The sequence below is a fragment of the Canis lupus genome, chromosome 20 (genome assembly GCF_011100685.1).
Source record: "Canis lupus familiaris isolate Mischka breed German Shepherd chromosome 20, alternate assembly UU_Cfam_GSD_1.0, whole genome shotgun sequence".
Classification (NCBI taxonomy): Eukaryota; Metazoa; Chordata; class Mammalia; order Carnivora; family Canidae; genus Canis; species Canis lupus.
In genome coordinates, this window is record NC_049241.1 from 48198174 (window position 1) to 48205030 (window position 6857).

The 6857-nt window shown below is 39.3% G+C and overlaps 1 pseudogene; it reads right to left on the minus strand.

Annotated features, from left to right (window-relative positions):
* OR7C29P (olfactory receptor family 7 subfamily C member 29, pseudogene) lies at positions 412-1348 on the minus strand (annotated as a pseudogene).

Sequence of the window (6857 nt, forward strand, 5' to 3'; positions counted from 1 at the left end):
CAGAGATGGATTGGCAGACATCCCTGGAAACCAGTATATAAATTCTGATATGTTAAATGATTTTTCTTTCCAAACAGAATACTTTAAAGGATAGCTGCTTTCATCTGAGGGAGGTAGCATTCCACATATATTCTTCTGGCTCTTTAACACATTATAATTACCCAATTTTCTGTATTCTTAATTTGCTCCTAAAAATCCATGCTTTGGAATTTAATGAGAGTTCTAAATATTTTTTAAAGAAATGCAAAATAAATAATTGCATCTTGTGTATGAAAAATTAAAGAGACTGAAGTATGTAAAAAGATAAATTGCAGATTGTTTTCCTATGAACTGATACAAACATCATGATTTAGGTCTTCTAGAATTTTGAGCTCTGTTACTCAAGTTTTCATCTTGAAACAAAAGACCCTTCTATGGAAAGAATGTCTCTTGGCTAAAGAACCTTCTTAGGACCTTCTTTATGTCTCTGTCCTCAGACCATACATGAAGGGGTTCAGCATGGGTGTGACCACGTGTACATCACCAAGGCTATGGCATTTGCCCTGGAGTTTTGCAAAGCAGCAGAACTAAGATATACCCCAAAGCCTGTACCATACAATAAGGAAACAACTGAGCAGTGAGACCCACACGTGGAGAATGCTTTATAGTTGCCCCAAAATATGAAATTTTCATAATGTAAGTTATGATTCTAGAGTAAGAGAAGAGGGTACCAATGAGTAGAAGAACCCCCAGAAGTCCACTTGCAAGATATATCATGGGGTCAATGAGGAAGCTGTCAGAACAAACAAGTTGGATCACCTGCTTAGGTTCACAGAAAAAGTGAAGGGTTTTCAACTCTGTGCAAAAAGAAAGTCATAAAATAATTAAGACATGTAATAGAGAGTCCATGACACTCAATAACCAGCATGCCAGAAGCAGGACGCCACAAAACTCGGGGTTCATGATGACCATGTAGTGCAGGGGGGTGACAGATGGCCACAAACCTATTATAGGCCATCACTGTCAAGAGGAAATTGTCTAATACTCCAAACAGCATGAAAAAATACATCTGGCTGAGGCAGCCTTAGTAGGTGATCACTTTGCTCTGAGACTAGATGTTCAGCGGCATCTAGGAGATGGTGGTAGAAGTGAAACAGATGTCAGCAAAGGACATATTGTGGAGGAAGAAGTACATGAGGGTGTGGAGGCAGGAGTCTGAGCAGATGGCCAGGATGATGAGCAGGTTCCCACTGAAGGTGACCAGGTACATGTACAGAAACAGCCAAAAGAAGAGAGGCTGCAGCTTTGCCTCTTCTGAGAGGCCCAGGAGGATAAATTCAGAAATTTGGGTTTGGTTTCCTTGTTCCATGAAGCTGAAGACACTACAGAAATGGAAACAAGAGGTATTCAAATTTAGCCACAAGCAGCAATCAAGAAAGTAACAGGAAGGAGCTAAGGCAGCCTTCAGTAGGTGAATGGATAAAGTGCAATGTATCCAGACAATGGAATATTATTCTGTGCTTAAAAGAAATGAGCTATCAAGCCATAAAAGGATATAGAAGAAACTTAAATATATATTACTATGGGAAAGAAGTTTTTTTTTTAATTTTTATTTATTTATGATAGTCACACACAGAGAGAGAGAGAGAGAGGCAGAGACACAGGCAGAGGGAGAAGCAGGCTCCATGCACCGGGAGCCCGACGTGGGATTCGATCCCGGGTCTCCAGGATCGCGCCCCGGGCCAAAGGCAGGCGCTAAACCGCTGCGCCACCCAGGGATCCCGGGAAAGAAGTTTTTTATTGGAGTTCAATTTGCCAACATATAGCATAACACCCAGTGCTCACCCCATCAAGTTCCCCCCTCAGTGCCCGTCACCCAGTCACCCCAGCCCCCGCCCACCTCCCTTTCTACCACCCCTTGTTTATTTCTAAGGGAAAGAAGTTTATGTGAAAGAAGCTACATACTATATGATTCCAACTACATGAAATTCTAGAAAAGGCAAAACTATGAACATGGAATAAAAGATAAGTGATGACCATGGGATGGAGTGGGAGTAAAAGGAAAGTGGAGCACAAAGGATTTTGAAGGCAGCGAAAATACTCTGTATAATACCATAAATATGGATACATGTTTTTTGTGCCAGTCTCAGTATATCTTTTGCCAGTGTTGTTACTGGACCAGTCCTTGTGGTTCTTACTATAGTTGCAAGACACCCTCAGCAATAACCATCAGGAAATTGAAAAAATGTATTGGGACACTGTGGGGTGGCTCAGCTGGTTGAGCATCTGACTCTTGATCTCACCTCAGGTCTTGGTCTCATGGTTGTGAGTTCCAGCCCCACATTGTGATCCATGCTGGGCATAGAGTCTGCTTTTTAAAAATGTTCTGGGTACACCTGGGTGGCTCTGCGGTTGAGCATCTGCCTTCAGCTCAGGTCCGGATCCCAGGATCAAGTCCCACATCGGGCTCCCTGTAGGGAGCCTGCTTCTCCCTCTGCCTAAGTCTCTGCCTCTTTCTGTGTGTCTCTCATGAATATAAATAAAATCTTTAAAAACAATCCAGTAATGAAATGGGCAAAAGACATGAACAGAAATCTCACAGAGGAAGACATAGACATGGCCAACAAGCACATGAGAAAATGTTCTGTATCACTGGCCATCAGGGAAATACAAATCAAAACCACGAGATACCACCTCACACCAGTGAGAATGGGGAAAATTAACAAGACAGAAAACAACAAATGTTGGACAGGATGTGGAGAAAGGGGAACCCTCTTGCACTGTAGGTGCGAATGTGAACTGGTGCAGGCACTCTGGCAAACTGTGTGGAGGTTCCTCAAAGAGTTAAAACTACCCTACGACCCAGCAATTGCACTGCTGGGAATTTACCCCAAAGATACAGATGCAGTGAAACAGCTGGACACCTGCACCCCAATGTTTCTAGCAGCAATGTCCACAATAGCCAAAGGGTAGAAGGAGCCTCGGTGTCCATCGAAAGATGAATGGCTACAGAAGAGGTGGTCTATGATACAATGGAATATTACTCAGCCATTAGAAATGACAAACTCCCACTATTTGCTTCAACATGGATGGAACTGGAGGGTTTTATGCTGAGTGAAGTAAGTCGATCGGAGAAGGACAAACATTTAAAAAAAAAATCTGCTTACAGGTCCTGGAAAGCACACAGCACACCTGGGTCCACAGAGATAGTGTGAGCATGGGCCTGGTGTTCTGCTTTTATTGGGGTGAGAGTGGGGGCCTAGGGTTTTACTGGTTCACTATTTGCAAATGTAAAACATAAGAGCAGGAATTTAAGTATGAAAGAGAAAAAGGGGGAACTTTTAAATTATATTGGTTTTAAAAAGCAGTTTTAGATTCACAGCAAAGTTGAGGGGAAGGTACAGAGATTTTCCATATTACCCTTCCCCCACACAGGCATAGCTACCCTCATTATCAACATTGCCCACCGCAGTGGTGCATTTCTTACAACTGATTAACCTACACTAACACATCTTTAATCAATCAAGATCCATAGTTCACATTACAGTGCATGCAAATTGGTGCAGCCACTCTGGAAGACAGTATGGCGGTTCCTCAAAAAGGTAAAAACGGAGCTACCCTACAACCAGAAATTGCACTACTGGGTATTTATCCAAAGGATACAAACAGTGATTCAAAGGGGCATTTGCACTCCAATGTTTATAGCAGTAATGTCCACCATAGCCAAAATATGGAAAGAGCCCATATGTTCATTGACAGATGAATGGATAAGGAAGATGTGAGATATATTTATTACCCAGCTATCAAAAAAATGAAATCTTGCCATTTGCAATGCCGTGCGTGGAGCTAGAGTGTACTATGCTAAGTGAAATAGGTCAGTCAGAGAAAGATGAATACCATATGATTTCACTCATGTGTGGAATTTAAGAAACAAAACAGAGGTGAAGGGAAGGAAAGGAAAAATAAGGTGAAAACAGAGAGACAAACCATAGAAAGAAACCCTTAACTATAGGAAACAAACTGGAGGTTCCTGAAGGGGAGGTGCATGGGGGATGGGGGATGGGGTAACTAGGTGATGGGCATTAAAGAGGACACTTGATGTAATGAGCACTGGTTATTAGATGCAACTAATAAATCACTAAATTCTACCTCTGAAACTAATAATACACTATATGTTAATTAAGTTGAATATAACTTTAAAAAGTAAATATATATACATAAGAACAATAAACAAAAATAAATAAAAAATAAGTTAATTTTCAAAGGCTTAAAAATGAATAGAAATACTGATTTTATTTTAAACACATGTAATTGACTAATTCTTATATATTATCCATAAATCTAGTTCCTGTTAGCTAAAAATTCCAGGGAATCCCAAATTTTCCATCTTCTACTTGATGCTGAAACTGCTCAGCCTCTCTTGCCCTTAATCCAAACATTTTCGCAAGGCTTTATTTTCCTCTGCAAATCTCCTGGGACTTTCTTTTGTCCATCAATAGCTAGCTTTGACCAATTATTTTGTGCTGATTATGGTTGAAAGCACGGAGAATGAACAGTAAACTTAATTTTAAAAAATCTTTATCCCTAGTTAGTTTTATTCCAGGATATGTGTGTGCCTGGAGGAAATAGAATATCGGTGAATAAGTAAACAATATTTCATGTGGTGATTATTGTTAAATAAAATCATACAAAATGATGAGATTGTAGAGTGGAGAGAAAACTGTACTCTTAATATTTACTTTTAATTAAAGACCACTGAGAAAAAAATCTGGTCATTGGGATGCAAGCCCAGGATTATCCATGAGAAGAGCATTTAAGACAGAGAAATATCCAGTGCAAAGCCCCCCATATAGGAGCATTCCTGACATCATTGAAAAACAGAAAGTCACTGCTATTTTGATTTGTGAGGCCATGGATTAATGTTACTTATTTTAAAATCTTTTATAATTACATGCAAGTAACATGTTTCTTCTTTCACTCTGTTATGTTTGTGAAATTTATCTGTGTGTTAACAGGTAACTATAGTTCTTTTTTTGTTTTTGTTTTTAAGTGGGCTACATGCCCAGTGTGAAGCCCAATGGTGGCCTTGAACCTACAGCCTGGGGATCAAGACCTGAACTGAGATCAAGAAGGAGCCTCGGTGTCCATCGAAAGATGAATGGATAAAGAAGATGTGGTTTACGTATACAATGGAATATTACTCAGCCATTAGAAACGACAAATACCCACCATTTGCTTCTACGTGGATGGACCTGGAGGGTATTATGCTGAGTGAAGTAAGTCAATCGGAGAAGGACAAACATTATATGGTCTCATTCATTTGGGGAATATAAAAAATAGTGAAAGGGAATAAAGGGGAAAGGAGAAAATGAGTGGGAAATATCAGAAAGGGGGACAGAACATGAGAGACTCCTAACTCTGGGAAAGGAACAAGGGGTTGTGGAAAGGGAGGTGGGCGAGGGGTGGGGGTGACTGGGTGATGGGCACTGAGGGGGCACTTGGCGGGATGAGCACGGGGTGTTATGCTATATGTTGGCAAATTGAACTGCAATAAAAAAAAGAGAGATTTAAAAAAAAAAGTCAGTCACTTAACCAACTGAGCTACCCAGGCACTCTAGTTTGTTCCTTTTTATCGCTGGGTAGCATTCCATTGGAAAAAAACACTACAATTTCTTTGTTCGTGTTACTGTTTCTGATCATTTGGATTATTTCCAGTTTTGTTTTTTTGTTATTATAAATCAAACTTCCATAAATATTCCTGTACAGTTTTGATGCACTCATGCACTCAATTTTTGGGCATTCATAAGAATGAAATGATAGGTCATAGGTTACATATAATTTTGGTAGACATTACTAAACACTTTTCTAAATTGTTTCTACCAGTTTATATTTCCATCATCACTGTGAGAATTCCAGTATCCACATTTTCTGTAATACTTACTATTTTTCTTCTTTAAATTTTAGCTATCTCAGCAGGTATGTAGTGGATGTGTAGCATTTTCTCATTTTTATATTTTCTAAAAAATACACATCATTTTGGAATAATTTTAGATTTCTAGAAAAGCTGTGCAGGTAATACAGAGAATTGCAATATGCCTTTCACTCAGCTTTTCCCATATTAACACCTTACATAACTATGACACATTTGTCAATAATAGAAAATTAATATTTATCAAAACCACAAGAAGTATGTTACTGTTCACTGCAGACTTTACTTGGATTTCACCATTTTTTCCCCATTAGTGGCCTTTTTCTGTCTTGAGATCAAAAACAGGAAGCTTGCTCCCATTTAGGGTTTCCGTGGTTTTTATTTGCATTTTTCTGGTGATTAATGATGTTACATATACTGATCAGTTGCATATCCTTCTTTGTGAAACTCAAAACTTTCCCCCAATTTTCTCTTGATTGTGTTTCTTTTCTGTTTGTGGAAGTTCTTTTTTTATTAAAGATTTTATTTATTTATTTATTCATGAGAGACACAGAGAGAGGCAGAGACATACACAGAGGGAGAAGCTGGCTCCATGCAGGAAACCTGATGTGGGACTCCATCCCAGGACTCTGGGATCACGCCCTGAGCCAAAGGCAAACGCTCAACTGCCGAGCCACCCAGGAGTCCCTGTGGAAGTTCTTTGTATAGTAAGAAAAACAGAAATGATACACATTTCATAGAAACCATAATTCATTAAAATTAATCCAAAAAAGATATAGAAAATTTACAGCCGTATGACTTTTTTCCAGCTTTATGATTGTATAATCGACAAATAAAATGTGTATATATATTTTTTAAGATCTATTTATTTATTCATGGGAGACACAGAGAGAGAGAGAGGCAGAAACACAAGCAGAGGGAGAAGCAGGCTCCATGCGGGAAACCCAAT